Here is a 27895-nt window from a genome sequence, read left to right as displayed (position 1 = left end):
TTAGCTGTCCCAAGTTAATCAGAATGTGGATGGATGCTGTGCATAATGAGCATGAAATTTTATGAAGACCTGATTTGAGGAAGCCATGAAGGGAGCTATGCTGGTGTCTTAAAATTGAAAAATTTTAAGTATATATCAAATTATATACTTCACATATTTGAACCTTTTTTTAGAAGTGTTAGCCTAGTAACAAAGTACCACATAAAGAAATTTTATAGAATTTACGGTGAACCTGCATATATTTCTTGAAGTAACCTTGCAAAGAATGAATGCAAATGCTTTACAAAGAAATATTTCTGGGCGTGGGGAGTTAAGGGAAAATGGGAAAGGACTGCTAATGGGTATAGAGTTTCTTCTGGGGAGTAATGAAAGTGTCCCAAAATTGGCTGTGCTGATAATGGCCACACAACTCTGAATCTACTAAAAACCACTGAATTGTATACTTTAAGGAGGTGAATTGTATGGTATGTAAATTGTATGTATGTAAATGTATGGTATGTAAATTATACCTCAATAAAACTGTTATCGAAAAATTTTAACTTCTTATTCAAGTTCTTACTGCAAATTTAATTTTTCTTAAACATGTAAGTGAAATGATCACACTAAGTAAAATATACTATTTTAATCCTCAATGTTTATAGTTTCCTCTTGGGATTTATTTTCATATACTTCTGTGGAACAGTGTGTGTTTGTGTGTGTGTTGGGGGGAATAGATGGGTCCCTGTTTTCTCTCACTTTCTGTTCATTCATTTGGCAAATATTGATCAAGGCACTGCCACGCTGCAGGTATTGTTTTTAGTACTAGGTATATTAAAAAATGAGCAAAACAGGGAAAAAGCCCGGCTCTCATGATGTTCACATTACTGGGTTTTCCTGCCTCAGCCCCACCCCAAGTCATCAAAACACAGACTTATTTCCAAGATACTCACTTATTCAAGTGAGTGTAGATTTTTCTCTGTAAGAGATATATCAAGGTGTATGCAACGTTTTTATTCCCATGCATGTCTACTTTTTACTTCCATTTTAATCTGCTTCAAATTTCAACAACTTCTTTTATATTGACAAACTAGTATGTATGGACAGTCAACAAAAGTTTTAGAATCTCCTTTGATTCTCCTTGTTTTTCCCATTATTCTTTCATTTGCTTGATGTTCATATTCTGTAGTTGCAAGGGATAGAGGATTTCCCTGTGAACAATGGTATTTACCATAACATAAAATATCTCCCAAATCAGGGGATGGTTTGTATTTATATTAGCAAAATAAGGAGCCACCTCTGTATGTAAATTGTATGTACATAAATGTATGTTTACATTTTACATGTATGTTTACATTTTACGTACATATTTACATGCATATTTACATACATACAAAAGTTGAATTGTATACTAAGGAGTATACATAAAAAAGTATACTACTTTTGTATGAATATGCATGTAAATATGTGTGCATGTAAAATGTAAAACTTGTAAGTATGTAAATATTAGCAAAATAAGAGCTACCTCTCTATGTAAATTGACTTTATGTTTTATACTTATGTTTTACATTTTTATAATTTATGTTTAACATTTATAAAGTGTTAAAGAAATCAGTGGTACCTTTAAGGAAAAAAACAATTACACATGAAATTATATCCACATTTATAAAAGAAAATGTAAAACTGGGAAAATACTGTAAACACCAACAATTTAAAAAATTGATGTATCTCACTATATATTACAACTTAACGTGGCATTGGATTAAATGGCAATCACTTCTCTCAGTGACTCAGTTTTCTTTTATCTGCAAATTCCGGGATATACTTGTTCTTTCCACCTTATGGGATTGTCACTGTGGGGATCAAATGGGGTTGTATGTTTGCAAGCCACTGAAAACCATGCCCACAAAAAAAAAACCCTATCAATATAAATTCATGATATTGTTAAAAGTGTCTCTTTTCCTCCCTTTTGAAATGTTTGTAAATTTCAATTCAATGTCTTAAGAGCTGGTTATCTTCTAAATCTGATGTGTGGCACATTTACTGGGGTCTCTCTCTGTGGGCCTTCTGTGCATCCCTGTGATACAGTATCTGCTGGTCCTGTGATCACCATTTCTCACCATGTAGTGTAACTCTGTGTATAAAGATATCACTACCAAAAAGTTTATTGTGTTGTCTGTAGTTGCGAAAAGTTCAAGAGACCTAAATATCCACTTAGAGGAGCTTCGTTAAATAAATTAGGCTGCACTTATGTAATGGAATACTCTCCAAAAATTAAATATGATGCACCAGTGTTTTTATTAATATAAGATATTAATGATATATTGGTAAGTGGAAAAAACACACCATCAAATAGTAAAAAATATGCATGTAAAATATATGGAAATATATTCAAGAAAGGTGTTAAGAATATATGAGAATGCTAGGGTGTTAGAAAAATTAGTCTATCTTCTGATACTTCTGAAAATAGCATTTATCAGTTTTATAAATAGTATATTTTAAAAACCATCTAGATTTCCAGCTGATATAATTCTTTGTCTAGTTTGATTACAAAGCCTAAGTGATTAAAGAGCAGAAAAATTAGAAACAGATACCCACTTGCCAGCAGCCACTTTTCCCTTACTTACTCTCTTGTTTTTTGAGATAGAGTCTGGCTCTGTCACCCAGGCTGGAGTGCAGTGGCGCAATCTCGGGTCACTGCAACCTCCACCTTCCGGGCTCAAGCGATTCTCCTGCCTCAGCCTCCCGAGTAGCTGGGATTATAGGCGTGTGCCACTATGCTGGCTAATTTTTGTATTTTTAGTAGAGACGGGGGTTTCCCTATGTTGGCCAGGCTGATCTCGAACTCCTGACCTCAAGTGATCCAACTGCCTGGGCCTCCCAAAGTGTTGGGATTACAGGTGTGAGCCCATACTCTAAGTATCTACTTGCACATAAAATGAGAGGACCATAAGGACAGATGCCTGCAATATTGAATGAACATCAGATTCTGAGTTGTTGTTTGTAAAGCTCTGATATGAGCTTTACAAAAACAAACTGTCAGTCACCATTTCTTCAAAGAATTCCTGCAATTTTCAGCAAGAAGTAGATAAAATAGAGCCAGGTGTCCAAATTTTCTATAGTTTTATTTATGCAGAAATAAACATGGGTATTCAACCCTAGGCGGTGCACTGACGTCACAGAGGGAGCTTTTAAAAAACAGCATGCTGTGGCTCCTCCCCGGAAATCCTGATTCAATAGGTTTCTGTGGGAACTGGAAGTCTAATGTAAGCAACTCCACAGGTGATTCTGATGCAGAGCTGATTTTGGTAACTATTAATAGTAATTTAATGCAATGCCCACCAGATGGGACTCATGCTCCGAGAATAGAAAGGCAAGTCGGAAAACTGCTCAATTTGTTAAAGGCTGTGCTTTGTACTCTGCACATGTCTGCCTTTAAATAAGCCTATACTAGGCCGGCGCAGTGGCTCACGCCTGTAATCCCAGCACTTTGGGAAGCCAAGGTGGGCAGATCACCTGAGGTCAGGAGTTCAAGACCAGCCTGGCCAACATGGCGAAATCCTGTCTCTACTAAAAGTACAAAAATTAGCCGGGCGTGGTATCGGGCGCCTGTAGTCCCAGCTACTCAACGAGGCTGAGGCAGGAGAATTGCTTGAACCCGGGAGGTGGAGCTTGCAGTGAGCTGAGGTTGTGCCCCGGCACTCCAGCCTGGGCGACAGAACAAGACTCCGTCTCAAAAAAAAAAAAGTCTACGTTAAGTGACTCTCATTGTCTAAACATAACAAATGGGAACATAAAATGTTTGTTCTACTCATGCCTCTGCAGTATGGTCCATAGGATGGAGGGCTGACGTTGGGCCCATCGTAGAGTGTGAGATAGTTCTGGACACAGTCTCCTGGATCGTCAATGCTGGTGAAGTAAAAGTTGATGGTGAGAAGCCTTCCAGCAGGAGCTACCAGTGCCCACTCGCAGTGCGTGTTGTTTGGATGCGTGCCTGGATAGCCGGGGCTGGTGAATGAGCCTCTGTCTCCATAAAGAGTTCCACCACATCCTGCAAGGAAAACAGGACAGGAACTTTGATTCAACAATGTATAAGCCATCCAGTCTGGCTTGTTAGGCAATAAGACTTTATTTTCTTAAGGTGCTGAGACTCTGCAAGAATAATGGAGGCAGAAACCCCTATTCCTGTTCCTCTTCTTTGGGCTACACCCTTTCTCCTCCCTTCCCCTCTCTTCCCATCGCCACCACCACCTCTTCCATCCTCAACACACATGCCTTTGCCTGCATATCACAACCCAGGGACAACTTCCTCCAGGACTGTACTTTGAAAATTGGGGGTTGAGAGCAGAATGGAAAACAAACAAACAAAAAAAAAAACAAAACCAAACAAACAAAAACTTGATAAAGTAACTGTGGGAGAAAATCAAGTTGTCTCTGTGCTTTCGATGATGCGGAGATCTTTGCTTACTCTGAGTTGATGCCAATGACGTGAGTGAAGTAAAATTAGAAGTAAAATTCAGCACTAAACCAAGAGGAAGTGTGTTATTGTAGGTGGTGGCAGGAATGACTTCATTATAAAAGTGACTTTACCACCCTAATAACTGACATACTTAAGGTCGAATACTTCAAGTTTTGGTGTTAATTTGTTCAATTTGTTAATCTGTGTATGAAGGCTGTCATGATTTAGACTACATATAGACTACATATCTGTGGAGATCCAGATCGCCTCCAGGACAGGAAGAAGCTGGCTGGCATAGTTACGGAGCACCTGGCTGGGCCTCTGACCACCGAGGTCTAGTCCCATCTCCACCTCAGTCTAGCGGAGCATTTTGGGAAACTCATTAATCTTGGTGGGTTTTTTTTTTTTTTGAGGTGGAGTCTTGCTCTGTTGCCCAGGCTGGAGTGCTGTGGTGTGATCTCGGCTCACTACAGCCTCCGTCTCCCAGGTTCAAGTGATTCTCCAGTCTCAGCCTCCTAAGTAGCTGGGATTACAGGCATGCACTACCATGTCCAGTTAATTTTTGTATTTTTAGTGGATACAGGGTTTCACCATGTGGTCCAGGCTGGTGTGGAACCCCTGACCTCAGGTGATCCAGCTGCCTTGGCCTCCCAGGGATTATAGGCATGAGCCACCACACCCAGCCTAATCTTGGTGTTTTATTTCCTCGTCGATAAAATTTGAGCATTGGAAGTCATCTTTATCTTCCTTTGGGTGCCAAAATTCCATTACCCATGATTATCTTAATAGAACCATTTTCTTAAGATATTTAAAGTGATTTCTATTTATCTTTTTTTATTTGGAAGGTATTTTGGTATTTCAGGACATTTCATAAAGGTATTTCTCCTCTCTTGCATTAAATGTATTGACATGACTTAAATTTTCTTTAGCTGTTTGAAAAGTGGCCAACCAAAAATATGAGAGGATACTTACTACCCTAAAAAAGCAATTTCTCTCCAGGACTGCCAACAAGTGTCAGGGCCTGTGAGAAGCACAACCATTCATATATATGCCAGAATGTGTTCATAAGTTGGATTTTTGGTAAATATTTTTCCTTAAATTCTCAAAGAACTTCCTTGATGGTCAAACCAAAAGTCAAGAAGTCTAACAAAATTGAATTTACAAAGGAATTTTTAAATCTTCATACCTTATATATGCTTCATATATGAATATATATTCTTTTATAAACAGAAATAATAAATAAATGTAGAATTTAAAGTAATCTGGCCAGGTGCGGTGGCTCGTGCCTGTAATCCCAGCACTTCGGGAGGCCGACACAGGTGGATCACCTGAGGTCAGGAGCTCAAGACCAGCCTGGCCAACATGGCAGAACCCCGTCTCTACTAAAAATACAAAATTAGCTGGGCATGGTGGCGTGCAACTGTAATCTCAGCTCCTAGGGAGGCTGAGGTAGGAGAATCACTTGAACCTAGGAGGCGGAGGTTGCAGTGAGCCGAGATCGTGCCACTGCACTCCAGCCTGGGCAACAGAGCAAGACTCCATTTCAACAACAACAACAACAAAATAATTTGTACCTTCATTGTTAAAAATCTCTATTCTTAACATGAATTAATCAGGTACACAGGTAGCTAAAAAATACAAGGTTACTTTGCCTTTTTCTATCAGATACCTTATGTTTTACTCACCTACACTGCTTTCCCATACAAAGTGCAAATGTCTTACCAGAGGGTGATGAGGTCCAGATGATTTCATATCCACAATCGGAAATTACACTATTATTCTTAAATCGTAGATATAGTTCATTATTTTGAGAGAAGACAGGGTTTGGCAGCAGAGTTCCACAGTACTTGCCCAGTAATGGTGAATTGCTGTTACTTCCATTTCTCACCTTTAGGAAGGAGTCATTCATTATTAAACTTACACTTTCTTCTCTAATGTATATACATTACAATGTGAGACAATTTGAATGATGACACTTTTTGGAAAAGCTTTGTCTTTTTATATACGTAAGAATGAAGGGTTTTCTGAAAATACATACAGAAGTCATCTTCACTTGCAAAGGGGAAAAATGTTCCATGTGTAGATCAAAAAACATTTGTATTTGGATTCAGAAATATCTGTTAACCTACAGCAATTAAAACATCAGGCTGCTTTTTTATACAATAGTTTGTGCTATGATCCTGCAGCCTTTGCTTTTGGGGAAACATTTGGAAGAATGTAGGTAAAGTGAATTTTTAAAGGGTGAGGATGGGTGGGGGCAATGTTTCCTGCCCTGTTTCCAGTCAACTATTATACATTTTTCATAGTGTGTGTGTGTGTGTGTGTGTGTATGTGTGTGCACGCACACGGATTTCCCATTGAAAATTACTTGGCTGTAAAGGGGCTATGAAAAAAATACAATGCAAAGTATAATAAAGCTCAGAACAAAAGGAATTTCTGTGTGGGTGAAGGACAGAAGTATAAATCTATACAACTTCTGACTGTTGTTAAATGTGTTTTAGAAACACATTGAGAGGCCTTGTTGCTTTTTTGTTTCAACTCCTCATTGTTGAATAGACACATATAAAAACAGGAAATGAGTTGGTGTTTTGAGGGGAGAGAGAACCACACTGTGAATTCAACCACTTTCTGTCCCCCAGCCTGGCTCCTACCCTGCATTCACAACCAGCCCTGCTTCCAGGAGGGCTCTCGACACTTCTAAAGGAAACGTTACACAGGCAATGTATGTTGGAACCAGCCTGACATGTAGAAATGCTGATTTTACTGATCTGTGTATTCAAAATATTGGAATTTCCTCTCTTCCCTTTGTAATTCCATGGTTTAAAATTTGGTTAATTGCTGGTATCTTAAGTCACAGAGTTAAGACAGTCTAATTTTGCTGGGCTGTGTTGATCAGGTGAGATTCCTTTTAGGTCTATGTAGTAGCCCATGGGAGAGAATAATGCCTTTCTAGTGCTTCAGGGATTATTCTGCTAAGTGTTTAAACAAAGTAGACTTGCCATGACAGAGTAGCCAGTTATTCACTAGTAGATGGGAGGGCTGCCATATTTAAGACCTGCCAGCACCATACTCTTGAGTTTGGGTGTTTTCACCTAGGGGTCCTCTTTTAAAATGGCGTTGCTCTGAGAGGAGCAGTGAGATACTAATTTTCACTGACACTACCAACAACTTGTCTTATTCACTTTCGTCTCCTAGGAGGAATGGGGCCACCGAAAGCAGCGGGCATCCCTGGGACATCAGAGGCATGTCCTGAAATGGGATGTGAAGGCATGAAAACAATCGCAGATTCCAGGCATGGTCTAGAGCTCGGCCCTCACTTGGTTGTAACACAGAATCCTCAGTCAGACATTTCTGTTCCCACGGCAATTCACAAGAATGGAATGCTGAGGCTTCCTGGTCCAGCTGCCAATAAACTATGCCCACAATCTTCCCACTGAGAGCCAGACGGAGCTACATTTTACAGGCCTAAGCTGTGGTTTCCTTTCTTTGCTTATGGGACAGGAAGTTTCAGATCCATTCTACGGAGTAATGAAGGACAGTGAGAAGGAGAAGTTCTTACTCTCCATGGCTGGAAAGCAAGGCTTTGCTTCCCAGCACGTATCAGGCAAATGGCAAATGTTGACTCTGATCAATAATGGTCCATTCAAGCTGGAGTGACTTAAGAGTTAGTTGCACTGTGACTCCAACCTAACGGGATTATTCCATCTTTCCTCCAGATCCCACTCCCCTCATTCTTTCTGCTTTATGCTTCATATAAATATATGGATCTCCATGGTGGGAGAGGTACATAGGTCCAAGTTGAGTAACCTGACTGGCACAAAGAATACTGTATTTGTCTCTTCGTTTTCTCCCTGCTACATAACATCTTTTGGTTTCCTGTCATGCAAATATTCCTTTAGAAAAGGCATGAGCTTCCCCTGAGTGTTATTTATGGCACTACATGTTAAGGCTATTGATTAATAAAGGATTTAGGTGAATTCCAAAGGGGAGAGCTTTCCAGGATGATAAAACTCTGCATCAGGAATCATGTTGAAGCTAAACCCATAGGCAAAGACCATATGCCAGAATACCCTTCCTCGCCAGGCTGGGCAGAAGGTGACAGCAACCAAATCAGATGAGGTGGGTTGCAGGCGAGAAAAGATTTTGTTGGGAACAAAGTCTGCAGCTACCAAGAAACTAGCAGCTGAACAGAAGCCCACTGGAAAGAATCCTCCCACAGAAGGAAAGAAGCCTGCTGCATACACCAGTACATTTGTTTATGCTACAAAGATCAAATCATCTTGGGCAGCTTATTTTGAATGAAGACCTGATCAAGGAGGCAGTGAGAAAAAAATTAAAAATACAACTCCAGATGAGGTGTAGAGGAACAAGCAAACTTTTTGGAAACCTTACTGAAGCCTCTTGTATGGTGAAACAAAACCAATTTAGAGAGCATCGGAATGAGGTTTAGATTTAAATTCCACTCTCAGAGGAATTCAGCATCCTTATCCTTTTGAGTCTCAGGTTCCACCTGAGTTTATTTCCTAAGGATGAATGCATTTTCAGCAGAGATTGCAAAGGTCACAACCCCATGAGCTCTGGGGGTTTTCTGGCAAAACACAGGTGCTGAGTTCCACACACTGGGTCCTCATCAGATGAGGCTTATTCAGACCATTTCCTTCCTATGAGCAATGATATTCATGTTCCATCTCACATGCCCAATGCAGGTGATGTGGCAGAAAGAGCACAGAGGGAGCTCACCGGGGGCTCTGGAAGACCCCAAAGGTTCAGGCCCACAAGGGGCATGGCTCTGCCTGCTCCAGGTGCAAGGGGGGCTTCTCTCTCAGTGTGTCCTGGGGTGGGAGTGGAGGGTGGATGGGTGGAGGATGGGCAAACAGCAAAGTCACTTCTGTGTCCAAATTAGAGCTCTGGAGTTGTGGTGGAAAAAGGACAGACCACACCTCCTACAACAAGGGAGCACTTATTCAAGGCAACGCTTGTCTTTAGAGGATGTTGACGATGCCCCAAACTTACTGTAGCTGTCAGGGAAATTAGGTGAGCTATTTAGTATCATTCAGTTTCATTTTACAGAATCAGCATGTTGTTCTTAGACTTTCCTCTGATCCTTTTAGGTCTCAACTTACTCTTGCCCTCTTAAAGAAGCCTTCTAGTTCCCAGACTGAGTTAGGAACCCCTACCCCTGCTGGACTCAGTTAGTCCTTTCCACATTGTGCTGTAACTGGCTATACCCCATCTGTCCTTTCCGCCAGACTAGGAGTCTTCCGAGGACCCTGAGGTTCCCAATTTCCGGTGTTTGGACTGGTGCTCTGTAAATGTTTAGGGAATGAAAGGGTAATGAATAAATTAATGAAACAAGTAAGAATCATAGAGTATTAGAAGCACTAAAGAAAAGGGGTAAAATCCATCATCTTTTAAATAATTCATTTAAATGATATTCAAATGCACATTACCTCCAAGAAATCGTTTCTGCGTTCAATTGAGTTCTCAATGCCAAATAAATGAAAAAAGAGGGTGTGGTTGTGGCAGGGCTATGAGAGTAATGGTGCACTCCATGTCACTGTCATAGTTATCTGACCATCCAGTACTCCTCAGGTTGCCAAATGCCTTGTGATAGTCTCTGTTGCAATCTTAGAAGAAAAATATGCTTAATTAATGTATGCATTCTGATGTTCAGTGCTCTTTCAACTTCATGGGAATAATTCAAAAAGATCATTACATGTGAACAAACTTTAGAAAAAAGTAATCCAGCTTCTTCGTTTACCTTTGAGATAATTGAGACCCTAAGCGGTGAAGTGAATTTCAAGCAGCACACACAGATGCAGTGCAGCAGCTTGTTCACACAAACACCCCTACAGGAAGCATGACACAGGAGCCTTCTCATTTAAAGACAAATACTCAAGGATCCTTTGAACTTTTTCTGATCACATTGAGGTGAAGTGGCTAGCATTCAGACTCTCTTTTAGACAAGGACGCTACCTCCAAGACAGAGTTTCATGCAAGGATTTTAAATCCATTGGTGAGTTATTTGTAGGAAATCGTTCTTTACCTTTTTTTTTTGTAAAAAAAAAAAAAAATCAAAAGTACTTCTGTTTGTTTAACCAAAGGCAGCTTTCATTTGAATCAATTCAAAACAAATATTAAATAAAGTGTTCTGTGAAAATAAACTTCTCAGTGATAGTAATCAGGTAACTCTTTTAAGGCTTTTTGATTTTTACAAACATAATTTTCTAAGGTTTTCAACCTTGTGAAATACCTCTGAAATATAAACATTAAATGGGTAAATTGTATGATATGAGGATTGTATTTTGGTAAAGCTCTTGTAAATATATACATATATTTCTTGTAAATAAATATGTATATTCAGTGTGGTTAAGTGGGTAAATTAACAAAATAACTGGTATATTTTTAAAATCAACTACATAGACGTTGAAAAAAATGCTAGCATTCTAAGCATCTTGGTTAGTATTTTATTCTCTTTACCTCTTTAGAAACCAACTTTAGTAATTTGCTAAATTGGGCCTGGGTTCTAGTTAAGAGATGGGTGTGGTTTTTGTTAACAAATCCTAATTTACTCACAGGAGTCAATTCTAGAAATAATTGTAATTATTCTAGGAATAATTGTAATGATGGCAGCTTTTCTTAATAAAAGATGAAGTTCCGGGGCTCACCTGCTATCTGATAGGTGAAACTCATTCTAGAATTTCTGTTTAAAACTCCAGATTTGAAAATGACAATTGCAGTACTCATAGAAGAATAAAACACTGGCACAGCCGAAGCATTTCTGCCACAGAACTGAATTCTTGAATTTCCATGACTCTGAAACGAAATGGAAGCCAAATCATGTTAGATTTATTTTAGAAAAGAACAGCATGACAGAAATTAAACTGCATATAAAAGTATGGCTTAAATATTTAACCGTGGAAACTAGCTGTTGTTGGAAGTGCTCTGCAAGAAGACTCACGTTGGCCTTGGAACTGATACAAGTCACACCTTCCCAGAGGGGAGGGAGGAGCGGAGGCAAAGTTTCTGCTGAAACCACAGACACTTCCCTGCTGAAAACAAGACCCCTCCCCTCTCATGCGACTTCCTAGTTGAGGCCTGTGCCATTGCTCTGAGCACCACTGGGCTGTTTGAGAGTTCACTGGATTTCTCCTCCTGGGGCTTTTGCCAGTCCTGAGCTCCATGAGACTAACAACCATCATCGCCCTGATCCAGCCCTTGCTACCCCTTAGCAAATCTAATCAGAGCCTTTGGTTCCACTGTACATCCCCAAGCCAGCCAGGGCCTGTAATGAGGTGCCGGTTCCCCTTTGTAACACTTGGGCAGCCCTCATTACCTCTCAAAAGCCTGGAGTAAATGCAGTTGAATGCCCATCAGTTCTTGCATAAAAACAAGTTGTACCAAAGTCAGGGTATTTGCAGCCTCCCTGTCACAAGTATGTCTCTAATATCTGCAGTCCTTAGGAACTTACTGAAAGACCCCACCCAACTCTGCTTGCAAACTCCTCTTACTGCTCAGGACTTCCACTCCTCCTCCCATCCGTCTCCTGCTCTTGGTCCTTGTCTAACTTTGCTGTATCCTGTGAACTTTAACCGCACTGTCAATCATTCTCTGTATACATCCGCCGCCTTTCCACTTTGTAGCCTTAGCAAAACCTGTTTCCCCACCAGCCTCCTGGTAGAGGCCATTCTTTTCCCATGCTCCACAGTTCATTGAGTAGGAAGCGTGGGGGATCAGCCTAGGGGGAAGGGAGGGATGCTCCACGTTCCTCACTGCAGCTTCCATCCTTGCCTCAAAGCTGGTTTGCCTTTGAGGGTCTCTACGTCTGGTCAAATATATTCTCACCATTGTCATCACTCTCACTTACTTTTCTCCTGGTTACTTCCCAACATTTATGAAAGACTTGAGGTGTCTCAGCTCATAGTAATCTCCTGCCCCCGATTTCCTTTCTGAACCCTTAGAGGTTTCAGTGTTTATACAGACAAGCCATTAAACACCCTCACTTTATATTTCTTAACACCAGTGACTTCCATCTCTACGTCTCTGTTCATCCCCAGTGCCAGGTAGCTACTGTACATCCTCTATAACAGCCCTACACATCATTCCTTCATGATCTTCCAATTAGACCTTCTCTGTCTATTCTTGGATACCCTGAGAATCCCAGTTTCTCCCAGCTCATCCGTCAATGTTTGTCTTTCCTCCCTACCTACCCAGTCTGAAACCCTTGATTGTTTCCTGTATTCATTCAGTTGAAAACATTATTCAGTCATGACAAACACTGGGTCTTACTCACAGCCACTCCAGCTGCTGTTATGTTCCAGCTGGTGCCCAGTGCTCTGTAAGTGGCACTCTGTGCCCCACTGAGTGGTCCACCATGATCCTCATTTTCTTAGCTTCATGAAGCAGGGGGAAAAGCTTTCACCCAAAGGGACTTGTTCCACTTGGCTCTAAGTCCTTCCTGTAAGGGTACCACTGGGTAATAGGGATTTTGTCCTGAAAACCATTACCAACAGAATGATAATAATCTAGCATCTTGTCCATCTTGAGAGCTTGGGAGCTCATCTCAGCGTCTATGCTTTGCACAAAACTGAGCAAGTCCAGGGCCTCTTCAGCTGCCAGCACATCTGACACCTCTCCACATTGGAGTCAGACAAACGGGACTTTTCTCTCCCCAGCAAGACCAGGTGAGAAGCAGGGGACCCCAGATTTATAGTGAAGAGGACCCTGAAAACTCAGAAGACAACAAATGGGACTCTACTATTCCAGCAGATGGGGCTTGAACATGACATTCTTGGAATGAACTGGGGAGGGTTAGTTGCTCCCTCGACTGCAGAAAGACAATCCAGCTATTCTCAGATGTTCTCCCTGGTATCCATCCTCAGTTCATGGCCTCTCCCTTTACATATTTTTCCCTGGATAATCTTATTCTTCTCATTATTTCAATTACTTATCATGATAATGATGATGCACAAAAATCTTTGGGCCTTAGGTCAACATCCCACTTTGTGTCCAACTGTCTCCTCAACATCTTATTCCAGAGGAAATTCAGACTCAGCATTTTGTAAAGCTCAAAATGGCTTTCTTTCTTTCTTTCTTTTTTTTTTTTTTGAGATGGAGTCTCACTCTGTCACCCAGGCTGGAGTGCAGTGGCACGATTGGGTTCATGCTATTCTCCTGCCTCAGCCTCCCGAGTAGCTGGGACTACAGGCGCCTGCCACCGCGCCCAGCTAATTTTTTTTTTTTTTGTATTCTTAGTAGAGACGGGGTTTCACCGTGTTAGCCAGGATGGTCTCGATCTCCTGACCTCGTGATCCACCTGCCCTGCCTCGGCCTCCCAAAGTGCTGGGATTACAGGCGTGAGCCACCATGCCCGGCCTCTTTGTTTTTGTTGTTGTTGTTGTTGTTGTTGAGACAAAGTCTTGCTCTGTCGCCCAGCCTGGAGTGCAATGGTACAATCTTGGCTCACTGCAACCTCCGCATCCTGGGTTCAAGCAATTCTCATGCCTCACCCTCCTGAGTAGCTGGGGTTATAGGCATGCACCACTGAACCCGGCTAATTTTTTGGATTTTTAATGGAGATGGGTTTTTGCCACATTGGCCAGGCTGGTCTTGAACTCCTGACCTCGGGTCACCTGCCTCGGCCTCCCAAAGTGCTAGGATTACAGACATGAGCCACCGCACCTGGCCCTTTTCTTTTTATCTCTCTTATATTACCATGAATATAGACCTCTGAAACTGGTGCCAAACGGCCTCTTCACTGATTCTCTTGTGTTCTGTGTTGACCCTTTCAATTCAGCCTATACATAAATCCTACTAACTATATGTATTTCTCCACGCATGGTCCATGGAGCTCTGGTATTGGCACCAAAACACCAGAGATGTTTGTCAAAAAGTCAGATAAATGGGTGTTATAACTCAGTCTCTGAGGGTGGGCCAGGGAGGATGCACTTTTAAGATGCATCTTAATGCATTCTTAGGCACACGAAGCTTTGAGAGCTCTGGACCTACAGGACCAAGTTCAAGTTTCTTGACACACCTGATTGGAGGGCTTTGTGTACAGATGAAAAACACATTAAGCTGGAAGTAACTTAGAAAATTATTTAATCATGGCCTCATTATTTCAAGTGTTTTGCAAAAGCTGGTGAAAAGATGCGACTGTCATTCATCCTGTAATTGTTACCTGTGGTGAGTCCTGAAGCTCTAAGTAATTCTGCATGCAGTCTTATGAGCTCAGCTGTTAACACTCACACAGTTATCTTGACCTGCTGATGTGGAGGGGTGTCAATGACCCAAGTACAGATGGAAAATGGGACATCTGGGTCTGATGAATTGGGTGATTAAATATTTTGTGGGGACCAAGTTGCATTGTATGTTCCACCACAAGGCACTGGGAAGAAAAAGCAACACAAGAGACATTTTATTCATGTCTCATCTCAGGCAATCTTTAAAATTCTGTCTTCCTCATCTCCCACCCCAGAGGAGCTATATTTTCATCATTCCATTAAGAATTGGGGGTTTAGGCCGGGCACGGTGGCTCACGCTTGTAATCCCAGCACTTTGGGAGGCCGAGGCGGGCTGATCACCAGGTCAGGAGATCAAGACCACGGTGAAACCCTGTCTCTACTAAAAATACAAAAAATTAGCTGGGCGTGGTGGCGGGTGCCTGTAGTCCCAGCTACTCGGAGAGGCTGAGGCAGGAGAATGGCGTGAACCCGGGAGGTGGAGCTTGCAGTGAGCCAAGATTGCGCCATTGCACTCCAGCCTGGGTGACAAAGCGAGACTCCGTCTCAAAAAAAAAAAAAAAAAAGAATTGGGGGTTTATATCCTTGACTGAAAATTGTATCAAATTTTGTACCACAGATTAACATAGAGTAACATGGTGTTTAGTAATTGACATTGAGTTTAGATAGTAATTGACATTGAGTTTAGTAATTAACATTGAAATTTCAATATAATAAGCAGGGCATTCTTTTCAGTGCCTAAATACATGTGTATTTCATAACATATAAAAATGTTTCTATTTACTCACTGTCCATGATGGTGTATGTAGCATTAAATCCTTCCCTTTCTAATGTTAAGTCACTGACGAATCATAAGGAAGTTACCAGAAGAGATAAAAGGAGCAGGTACAGTGGAACCACAAAACGTTCCAGCCAAGTTGGCATTTTCACTAACCCCATAGTATAACTGAAAAGAAAAACAATTCATTACTTCTCCATTATTTACAAAAAAGTTGCATCTTTCACACCAAATTGGATGTGAAGTCACAATAGGTCATGATTAAACATTTTTACATTGATGTTCTTAGAGGTAGTCTTAATTTAGGAACAGAATTATAATTGGATTGATTATATTATGACTTTCAGTAAAAACCTGGTATGATACCTAACATTTTTTTCCTCTTTGGGAAAGTAATCTATGATTTTAAAAAGAATGTGTCATGAAAGTCCGCTCACCCACTGTTACCTTAACCACTGCACCCACTAACACTCTGGCCCCAGTTGCTCTGATGTCTTGCCTTGATGATCACTGGAGCCTCCTACGAAGCCCCTGATTCTGCTCTTGTTCCTCGTTAGTCTATTCTCAAAATGTCATCGAGAGGATACTGTTAAAATGTAAGTCAGACCAGGTCATCGCTCTGCTGAAACCCTCCTAACTGACTCCCATCCACTCAATAGAAAAACCAAAGCCATCACAATGGCCTTCTCTCCTCCTCTCCCACCCCGACCTTTCTTATCTAATTTCTTATTTTCTCCACTTTGTTCATTTTGCTTCTTGAGCCAAACCAGGCATGCTCCTGCTTCTTGGGTATGGCATTTGCTGTTCCCTTTGCCTGGAATGCTCTTCCCTGTATATCCACATCGTTTGTCCTCCTACATTTCTTCAGGTCTTTACTCAGATATCCCCAACTTGGCTGGTGTGATGGTACACGCCTGTAATCCCAGCTACTCAGGAGACTGAGGCAGGATAATCACTTGAATCTAGGAGGTGGAGGTTACAGTGAGCTGAGATCGTTTCACTACACTCCAGCCTGAGTGATGGAGCAAGACTGTCTCCAAAAAAAAAAAAAGATAGCCCCAACTCGATAAGGCCTTCCTTGTGTAAACTCTCCCAACATTCCCATCTCCTTTCCTGCTTGACTTTTCTCCACAGCAAGTATTACCTTCTTCTATATACTACATATTTAACTTTTTTTTTTTTTTTGAGACAAGGTCTCACTGTTATCCAGGCTGGAATGCAGTGCTACAATCATAGCTCACTGCAGCCTTGAACTTCTGGGCTCAAGTGATCCTCCCACCTCAGCCTCCTAAGTACTGGGACTACAAGTGCATGCCACTATGAATAGCTAATAAGAAAATTTTAGAGATGTGGTCTTGTTATGCTGCCCAGGCTAACTTGTTTATTTCATTGTCTTTCCCGCTGAAGAGAATACAAGTGAATGCACAGATTTCTGTTCTGCTCACTGCTATGTTCCCAGTTTTTAGGTGTCTGCACATGAGAGGCACTCAATAAATATCTAATAAATAAATAAACAAGTGCTTTGATTCCCCTCTTCCACAAGCCCTCCCAAAACTGTTCTCCTTGAGGCTTCTTTACCTCAACGTTTCGAGCCTACAACTTCAGTCATCTCTGATTCCTCTCTCTCTCTTCACTCCACATCCACTCCATTCTACCTTCGAAACATATCTCAGAGGGCTCCATCTCCAGGTGACCACCATTGTTCTTCACCTGTTCCCACTGAAACATCTTCTTAATAGACCTAATTCCGAAGCAGCCATAGTGTTCTCCACTGAATTGCCTGCATGTCTGCAAACTCCAGTGAGATGCTGCTCCTGCTCTGACTAAAATGCTCGTTGCACCTAAAGTAAAATTCCGGCTCCTTCCCACGGTCTGCAAGCCCCAGCTGCTCTGGCCTGTGCCTCCTTCCCAGGCCGCCCGCACCTCACTGCTGGTTGCACTTCCTTCATCCCAGGAGGACTCCTGCCCATGGGCCTGCTCCTGCAGCTTTTCCTACCAGGAGACGTCTTTCCTCAGCTGAAGCTGAACCCGCACAGCTAAGGACTCCCTGTCATGGGCCCTCACCTCACATGTCACCTCCTCAGAGAAGCCTGTGCTATCGAATGTTGCCCTCCCCCAGCATCATCCTGTTTTCTTTTCCTATTATAATAAAAACCGATCTTATTTATTGTTTATTTGCTTTGTCCGGTCTCTTTCCCAACAAGGATGTAAGTCCCGCGGGTGGGGAGACGGAGACTCTGTCTGACTTCTTCACTGTGGTGTCGCCAGCACCCAGAACAATTCGCAGCCATGGCAGCCTTCTAGAAACATCCTTTGAAATAGTGGGTGCTTGGATTTCTCTAAACACATAACTAGAAAACATTTGTTTTCTTCTGAGTAATCTTCATTGTATTTCTTTCTTTTTTTTTTTTTTTTTTTTTTTTGAGACGGAGTCTCGCTCTTTCTCCAGGCCGGACTGCAGTGGCGCGATCTTGGCTCACTGCAAGCTCCACCTCCCGGGTTCACGCCATTCTCCTGCCCCAACCTCCCGAGTAGCTGGGACTACAGGAGCCCGCCACCACGCCCGGCTAATTTTTTTTGTATTTTTACTAGAGACGGGGTTTCACCGTGTTAGCCAGGATGGTCTCCATCTCCTGACCTCGTGATCCACAGTGCCCCTTTTCTGTTTCTTTTTTCTTTTCTTTTTTTTTTTTTTTTTGAGACGGAGTTTCGCTCTTGTCACCCAGGCTGGAGTGCAATGGCCTGATATTGGCTCACGGCAACCTCTGTCTCTGGGATTACAGGCGTGAGCCACCGCGCCCCGCCCTTTTCTAAATGAGTATCTGTGTGTATCTAACTCCAAATATTAAATTCATAACAGAGCTATGATGTGCTCAAGGCCACAGAACAGCCATGACCATGACCAGTGACATTACTCTAAAGTGCTAGAATTATGTAAGACAGGAATGGCTAAAACCAGTAATTTCAAAAGAAAAAGAAATGCACCAATAGATGGCACTGTCTTTCCAACTTAAACATGATTTTAGTTAATTCAGAATCCGAAGAAACTCGAGTTTTCTAATCTTCACTCCCTTGTCTCACGGAAGAGCACATTTGCCAAGTTTTAGATCATGCACTTTTTCTGGTAAGCAAGTTAAAATTTCATGACAATCATTGCTGTCTTTATGATCACGTTTATATTAGCAAGCATTTTTTTTTTTTTTGACATGGAGTCTCGCCCTGTTGCCCAAGCTAGAGTGCGATGGCGTGATCTTGGCTCACTGCAACCTCCGCCTCCTGAGTTCAAATGATTCTCTAGCCTCAGCCTCCCAAGGGATTACAGGCGCCCGCCACCACACCGAGCTGATTTTTGTTATTTTTAGTAGAGACGGGGTTTCACCATGTTGGCCAGGCTGGTCTCCAACTCCAGACCTTGTGATCCGCTCGCCTCGGCCTGCCAAAGTGCTGGGATTACAGGCGTGAGCCACCGCTCCCGGCCGCAAGCATTTTTATTCTGGGACTTGTGTGCCAGGCCTCTGTGCTGGGTCCCGTGCATACAAGGATGTATAAAGCCCTTTCTAGACCTTCAAGACATAGACCTCCTCATGAACAAAAGAGAGTAAAGGTCTACAAATTAAATATACATACACTTGTGTGTATATGCACGTACACTATATATGTATACATATAAATATATGTGTGTATATAAATTATATACAAAATAGAGAAAAGTAAGTGCCACAATAAAAGAATGGAAGTGTATCATGAGAACCCACATGATGGAGACAGACATTTTGATTGGCCCTTAAATGTAAGTAGAGACCTTCCAGACCTACAAAAGAGGAAGGGTATCCCAGCCAGAAAGACATGAGTGCCAGGCCACGGAAGTGTGAAACGCATGGCATGTGTCAACAACTTCTGATCCCGTTCATTGATCCTGGAGGCTAGGGTGAGAGAACAGGAGAAATGACGAAGTCCAACAAACAAGGCTGTGAAGTTCCATATATTTCATGCCAAGGAGTTTGGATCTGATCCTACATGATGTAAGCTCAGATTGGGACTTTAAATGGATAACTGGTAAATGTGAAAGAAGGTATGAGGCAGAAGCCAGGGCTAGATGGAAAGAAATGACATATGTGCCTGGCCCCAAGCTGGTATTGGGTTAGTTCATTCATTACCACAGTAAGATTTCTCCTAAGTGAGTTGAAATAGATTTTGGCCTCGGGATAACTGACGTAAGAGGCTCTAGACTGCTGTGCATCAAACCCAAGATCTGTATCTGCTCTCTTATTCTCTGATAACACTAAGTCTCCACTAAAGACTTTTGCAGGTTGCCCTACAGTGCTTTGCAGGGGGTGCCCTATACAATGATGATGAGAGGGAATCATATATAAACTGGGATATAAATGGTGTCTTTAAGATCTACACCATCATACGCAGCTATGGGCTGCATTCTGGGAGCATACATTTCCTAGCACAACTGCGTTGGACCTGGAGCTTGAATTACGTTCTAAGTCTTGTGGATGTGGGTAAGTGCTGAGAAGAATGTTATATTTTCTCAACTTTTAGAACTCTGATAGTTTTAGAATCTGCTAAAGATCTTGAAGGCATTGTACAAATAATTTAGTGGCAGGCGGACTCTGCTACAACCACAGCAAGATCCCACACTTCACCCAGCTGTTGACTTGAGCAGTCAGAGAAACTGGGAAAGAAAATTTTTGGATTTTAATTCCTATGAACTTTTAATGCACAAGGGCAATAGGCTTTGATATTGGACTATAATTCTTTTCAAATTTAATGCTTTTATACATTAATATCCTTAGGACTATCTTTTAATATTTCCCTGGGAGTTTGATCACAGGAGGATTTTGATATTCTTACTTGGAATATCTTAGAGTATCTTCATGAATTCTTTGATCTTATTGCGGAACGTCTGATGGGGTCTTCTGGGCAACATGCCAGGGCATAATTTAGTATGGGTAGAAGAATAGAGAGTGACTTTTCAGGTTTGGGGCTAAACTCTGACTCATTTCAGAATCTTCTGGGGAAAAAAAGTTATATTAGTCTCAGTTGCCTCAGAAAAAAGCCACAAAGAAGCAATGATTAGAATCAGCTCTACAAGTGCAGGAGTTTTCCTAGTATTGTTTTCTAAAATCTCAGTGTTCTTTCATAGTTGTTGGAGCAATGTCTAGAATATAGTAGGTATGCTAATTAACATTGATTGAATGAAAGAATAAATGAATAGTAGGTGCAACCTCATACGGATAGGAACGTGATACCTTCCATAGACTGCTGATCCTCTCCCCAAAGATGGACCGCCCCTCCTCAGCTCCAGTGTCTGACACAGACTGAATGGTTAAGCCCAGTACATTGTCAGACCTTCTCAATGAGGTCAATACCACCCCGTAGAGAGTGTTTTGCACAAGTGTGGTGGTTTTTGGGTCATCACTATAATTTGGGGCTATAACCGGCATTTAGTAATTCACGGTACAGTTTTGCAAAGTGAAAACTTATGTCCCACATAACTTTTGAAAGTCCTGTCTGACATTTGTGTAAAGAAAACTTTTTGTAATTATTTGATCCCAGAACCTAAATCCATTTTGTATATAAACAGAAAAATAGTTTTGCACAGTTTCAATATGCATCAAATTTCCAGAAATGTAATTATTGTGTAAGCTGAGGGAAGACTGTACTTTGGTTTAGAAATGTTTGTTTTAAGTCTTTCCACCAGTTTGGAAATTCATGTTGCAGATGGCGATGTTACTATTGGCATGTGGATTGCAAATACAACCCACTCATATTTGTTTAAATTTATATTTGTTATTCACTACCATTCCACATATAAAAGGGATCTATTTTATTACGTGACTTTGCGTAGCAGTGTTGGAGTATTTACATATGCGAATATACACTATTTTATGTACTTTCCTTTTATTTCTCCTTTTCATTGCCTTTAGGATATTATAGTGATTTTTTGAAATTACATTATGAGTAGGTTATAGCATAGATGATATTCACTTCAGGTGGGAAAGGATGCATTACAAAATATTAACTATGAAAAGGGGCACTGACACCTGTAATCCTCACACTTTGGGAGGCTCAGGTAGGTGGATCACCTGAGGTCAGGACTTTGAGACCAGCCTGGCAAACATGGTGAAACCCCGTCTCTACTAAAAATACAAAAATTAGCCAGGCATGGTGGCGCACGCCTGTAAGCCCAGCTACTTGGGAGGCTGAGGCAGGAGAATTGCTTGAACCGGGGAGGCAGAGGTTGCAGTGAGCCGATATCACACCATTGCACTCCAGCTGGGTGACAAGAGCGAAACTCCATCTCAAAAAAAAAAAAAAGAAAAAAGAAACAGAAAAGGGGCACTGATGTAGTTGAGGAAAAACTGGGCAATGTTAGGGTGAGTACATCTCTCTGCTGGTTCCATATTTCCTGGCAGAAAAAGTCAACTAGCTTCATGCTCCTGGCCCCTCTCTGCTGCCCAAGTCACTGCTTACCACAAGAGTGACAACCAAGTGGTAATTCAGGAGTCAAGAACATGGGCATGAGGGGATGTAGCTCATAGCCTCTCCTTTCCTTCTCCATTTTGGTAGTCAGCCTCCCACAGGAAGCATTCTTTTGTGATGTTCCTCTCAATTTTGTAAAGCATCACAAAAGGAAGTAAGTTTCTGTTTATTTTGTAAATCCCAGCTCAGCCATCCCCTCTAGGAAGCCTTTCCTGAACCCCAAAACGAAGCCAATCAGAGCCTCTTCTGCTCTGCCCTTCTACATTGTTTCTATTTATGATTTTCATAATTTATACAGCATGTTATACAACGTGACAAAAATGTCAATTATTTAAATGTATTTTATTTATACTTTAAATGTAATTATTTAAATATATATTATTTGTTTGCATGTCAGTCTTCTACACTTTATTGACAGCTCCTCAAGAATCTGGAACTCCTCAAGATATGCCTTTAGCTTTCTACACCTCCAGTGATGCTGGTACAGGGCCTGGCACATATGCTTGCCAACTAACTCCTTCTGCAATGGATGTGATGTGGATTTCAACAGAGACCACTCAGTGAAATGCACAATTCACTAGGTGATTCAGTTACCATAATTATTCTCCAAGTCAACCCTTTCACAAACAATCATGATAGAATTATGAATGAATAATGGAATTGGTATGATTTTACTTGTATATGTACCACAGAGTTCAGTTAAATTAGCTTTTCTAAAAAGTGATTTATAATCTCTAAAAAAAAATCTAAAAGGAATCAAATGTCTCATTTATCACAGAAAAATCTCTTTAATAAAGAAACCTCCAAGCTCCACATTCCAAGGGCTGTTCTTTGATCTGCCAGTTTACTGGTAGTTGGAAACATTGCCAATTGAAGGAAATTGCTTTTCCAAGGGGGAAAACAAGAATAGTTCTGAACAGAATTTATTTGAAAAAAAGGTATTTTATTTTGAAGCAAGAAAATAACTCCTTGTTTTTGATATTGTAATTTCTGGCGTGAATGAATTGCGGAAATTCAGACAATGACAAGCTGTTTTAATGACATTATCAAATCGCACTCCATAAAAATGGATCTTGAGAGTAAATCCAATCAACTCTCCTAGCAAGGCCATCCTCAAAACATTCTTGAAATTGTAATTTTATATGTAAATCCATTATTTTTAGTTTTTAAGAAAAAGAAATTCCATAGTGTCCATGCCAATTTGGAATTACTCCAAGGGGGGGAAAAGGGGAGGTAAATTCGTTTACAATTTATGTCAGGCACAATGCTAAACACTCTAGTACACATAATTTTAATCCTCAAAACTGCCTTTCATGGTAGGTACTATTATGTGATTTAAAGAAAAATAGATGAAGTGATGAGGAATTGGGGAAATTAGGAAACTGGTCTGACAGCAAAATTGGGTTTGAGTCCCCATACTGTCTGTCTCTAAACCTTATTACCTTTCTGTAAAACCAGGGGAGCTGTTGAACAGTTCTGAATTCAGCTTTAGGACTACTCTAGTCATTTTGGTCTCTCCCCACCTTTTTTTTTTTTTTTTTTTTGAAAGTGTCTCACTCTGTTGCCCAGGCTGGAGTGCAATGGCATAATCACAGCTCACTGCAGCCTCTACCTCCTGGGTTCAGGGGATCCTCCCACCTCAGTCTCCCGAGAAGCTGGAACCATAGGTGCACACCACCACACCCAGATACTTTTTTTGTATTTTTTATAGAAATGGAGTCTCACTGTGTTACCAGGGCTGGTCTCAAACTTCTGAGCTCAAGCAATCTGCCTACCTCTGCCTCCCAAAGTGCTGGGATCACAGGTGTGAGTCACGGCACCCGGCTGGCCAGGTCTCATTTTAGGAAAGGAGAATTCAACCTGAATTGACATTCCCTGTTATCTTTAGTCTTTCATGAACTCCTCTGATCCAGCTTCTGTGCCAATACTCTATTAAAATGGTTGTCATCCAATGGAGTGAGGCTGTTCTTCATCTTTACCTTTCTTGGCCTTTACTTTACAATTTAATAGTATTGACCACCCATGCTTTGTAAAAGAATCCCCCTGCCCCTTGACTTCAGGGATACTACACTATTCCTGGTCTTCACATTCATTTTTTCATGATGCATCTGTTTATTTTTCTGCCCCTTTTGCCCTCTCCAACTGCCTCCCCGGGTACCTTTCCTGGAGCTGAGAGCCTGACTCTCTGGAATCCATGCTGACTTCGTCTAAGAAAGCATCCTTTCTCCTGCTGGAAGGAAGGCTCTTTGTTGTGTCCTCTCTATTCATGGAGCTGTCTTCTCACTGGAGCTCCATTCTATTCTCTGCCCACTGCAGTCTCACTTGTATGTCTTGCTCTCATCAAAACCACACTGTTACTTTTCTGGTCTCCCAGCCTTAGCCCTTTTCATAGCAAAAACATAAGCATATCATTGTGTACTTAAATGGGTATTCTGTCCACAAATTTTCCTTCCTTTTCTTTTAAAACAATTTTCTTTAAACTTTATGACAGTATTAGAACTTAAGTTTCTCTTGCACCCCTCTTGCCATCTCCACCATGGCTGCACCCCTGATCCGGGTCTAAGAGTGACCTCCTCACCTAGGGGTGACCTCTCCCTGGAGCCCTCCCGGTCTCCTCTCCTTCCGGTTCCCATAGCTACTGATTTCAGATCTTCCCCAGCTACTGCTCTCATCACATCACTCATTGGAAAACCTTCAACCACTCCTTATTTTCAGCCACACAAAGTTTAAAGTCATTAGTTCAACTTTCAGGATCCTTTGTAATTTCAGTATTTATCTACTTATGCCATCTTATTTCTTGCTACTCTTTAGCACTATTCTGCTTCAATATAGCCAGCCTCTTTACTCTTTCGACAACACGCACATATCAAGTTCAGTGCCTTTTTGAAACTGTTCACCTTGCCTGAATTCTCTCCTGACTTGAGTAAGTTTTCCCTCATTCTATCATGTCTTTCTTGATCATGCCAGAGTTTCATGAACTTTCTTCCCTTTTAAGCTTGCACATTGCTTCAAGCCTGCATCAAATGCACTCATTAGCGCTTACATGCTTACTATCCTGAACTGTACATTCTTAATTTGCATGTGTCATCCTATAATTTTCCAATCAGTCTTAAGCTCCTCATAAATAGAAATCTTGCCATACTTTTAATTTTCCCCCAGAGAGTGCAGTAGTAAATATTGCAACTTAACACTTGTAATCTGAACCCATATAACCTGATAGGTATAATAATTTAACATTAAAGAGTCTTAACAATTGAACAGAAGTTTCTTGATTTACTTTTTCATTTTTATTTTTATTTTTTGAGATGGAATCTTGCTCTGTCACCCAGGCTGGAGTGCATTAGCAAGCTGTCAGCTCACTGCAACCTCTGCCTCCCGGGCTCAAGGGATTCTTCTGCCTTAGCCTCCCTAGTAGCTAGGATTACAGGTGCCCACCACCATACTCAGCTAATTTCTTGTATTTTTAGTAGAGATGGGGTTTCACCATATTGGCGAGGCTGGTCTTGAACTCCTGGCCTCAAGTTATCCACCCACCTCGGCCTCCCAAAATGTGGGGATTACAGGCATGAGCCACTGTGCCTAGCCTTGATTTACTTTTAATGTGATTTCAGAACCATTTTACTATCTAAACATAATATGATAAGCAAATCTATAAGCCTAAGAAATAGACAAATTAAGAGATATTATTTGTGTCACTGACATTGTTTATTTTAGGATTTGCCAAGGTCCTTTGGGTATCTCTCTCCAGAAAATCAACCTTCCCATAGATCGTCTCTTGCAAGACATTAATGAATAGGAGATTTTAATGCTACTGTTAGAAGCCAGTCACACAAAATATTTGAGTCACCCATATTAAAGATTAATTTGATATGAAGGTAGAGCATCTATAATATTAAATGTTGCATCATTGAAGAATAGGTCATTTAAAAAGCAGTAGTACCTGTACTCACAGTTTTCAGGACTTCCTGTGATGATATACACTGGAATACACTATATTAGAGTCTGGGGTGAGTAGACTCTGTTAAAAAAAACAGCCTTACCTTTACATAATCATAAAGGCATCTTTGCCTAGTACTTGCTGCTTCCAGACCAAAAGTATTGAAGGTGAGGTGAATTAATTTATTTACAGGTGCAATTATGATCCATACACAGTTTAAATTCTTGTCATATATTCCATTCGATTCGAATCAGAATCAGGAGAGGCAAAGGTATTATTCGAACCTGTCAGATAATCACTACATCCTTGCTGAGGCCCTGCATTAAAACAAAGACACATCACTATGCAGGCCAAACAGAATAGACCTTACATTGCACATGGAGGGTTTTTGAAAGAACATAGTTTCCATTTTCTGTCACACTCTGAGAACATGATCAGATCATTCCCTCCTGGGCTCCCTCCTTTCCTCGCTCTTTCTCTCCCTTCGTTTTGTCCTTCCTTCCCCATCACCCCGCCATCCCTGCCTCTATTCATCCCTCCCTCGATCTTTGCTTCCATAGCAGAGCCTTCAGGTCTCCTTCTTACTCACAGAGTTGCTGAGTGGGAAAACACACGGGGTTCTATATACGTTTTTAGAACTGCTGATGTGATTTATTGAAGAACTGCTGATGTGATTTATTGAAGATTTTCCTAGCCTTGAAAAATCCAATTTTATACAAAATCAAGTATTTTGCATAATAAAACTGGTGGAAAATGTCCATATGTTTTACTTTTATATTCCACTTTTATGAACACTGTCAGACTGAAAACTGAATTTATGAAGAATTTACCCAACACACCAAGAAAATTGCTGCCAACAAATCTTTTATTTACATAGTGTGATAGAAAGAGGCTGGGTGCACTGCAAAAACATGCCAAATTGTAAAGACCATCGATGCTAGGAAGAAACTGCATCAACTAACAAGCAAAATAACCAGCTAACATCATCATGACAGGATCAAATTCACACATAACAATATTAACATTAAATGTAAATGGGCTAAATGTTCCACAGACTCGCAAATTGGATAAAGAGTCAAGACCCATCAGTGTGCTGTATTCAGGAAACCCATCTCACGTGCAGAGACACACATAGGCTCAAAATAAAGGGATGGAAGAAGATCTACCAAGCAAATGGAAAGCCAAAAAAAAAAAAAAAGGCAGGGGTTGCAATCCTAGTCTCTGATAAAGCAGACTTTAAACCAACAAAGATCAAAAGAGACAAAGAAGGCCATTACATAATGGTAAAGGGATCAATTCAACAAGAAGAACTAACTATCCTAAATATATATGCACCCAATACAGGAGCACCCAGATTCATAAAGCAAGTACTTAGAGACCTACAAAGAGACTTAGACTCCCACACAATAATAATGGCAGACTTTAACACCCCACTTTCAACATTAGACAGATCAGCAAGAAAGTTAACAAGGATATCCAGGAGTTGAACTCAGCTCTGCACCAAGCGGCCCTAATAGACATCTACAGAACTCTCCACCCCAAATCAACAGAATATACATTCTTCTCAGCATCACACCGCACTTATTCCATAATTGACCACATAGTTGGAAGTAAAGCACTCCTCAGCAAATGTGAAAGAACAGAAATTATGACAAACTGTCTCTCAGACCATAGTGCAAACAAACTAGAATTCAGGATTAAGAAACTCACTCAAAACCACTCAACTACATGGAAACTGAACAACCTGCTCCTGAATGACTACTGAGTACAGAACGAAATGAAGGCAGGAATAAAGATGTTCTTTGAAACCAACGAGAACAAAGACACAACATACCAGAATCTCTGGGACACATTCAAAGCAGTGTGTACAAGGAAATTTATAGCACTGAATGCCCACAAGAGAAAGCAGGAAAGATCCAAAATTGACACCCTAACATCACAATTAAAAGAACTAGAGAAACAAGAGCAAACACGTTCAAAAGCTAGCAGAAGGCAAGAAACAACTAAGATCA

The 27895-nt window shown here is 41.0% G+C and overlaps 1 pseudogene; it reads right to left on the bottom strand.

Annotated features, from left to right (window-relative positions):
- On the bottom strand, positions 1 to 26133 carry LOC116480853 (cubilin-like; annotated as a pseudogene).
- Positions 26134 to 27895: the final 1762 nt, after the last annotated feature.

Source organism: Hylobates moloch, unplaced genomic scaffold (genome assembly GCF_009828535.3).
Source record: "Hylobates moloch isolate HMO894 unplaced genomic scaffold, HMol_V3 SCAFFOLD_3, whole genome shotgun sequence".
Lineage (NCBI taxonomy): Eukaryota > Metazoa > Chordata > Mammalia > Primates > Hylobatidae > Hylobates > Hylobates moloch.
Note: the sequence above shows the minus strand (reverse complement) of the source record. Positions and strands in the feature narration are given on the sequence as shown.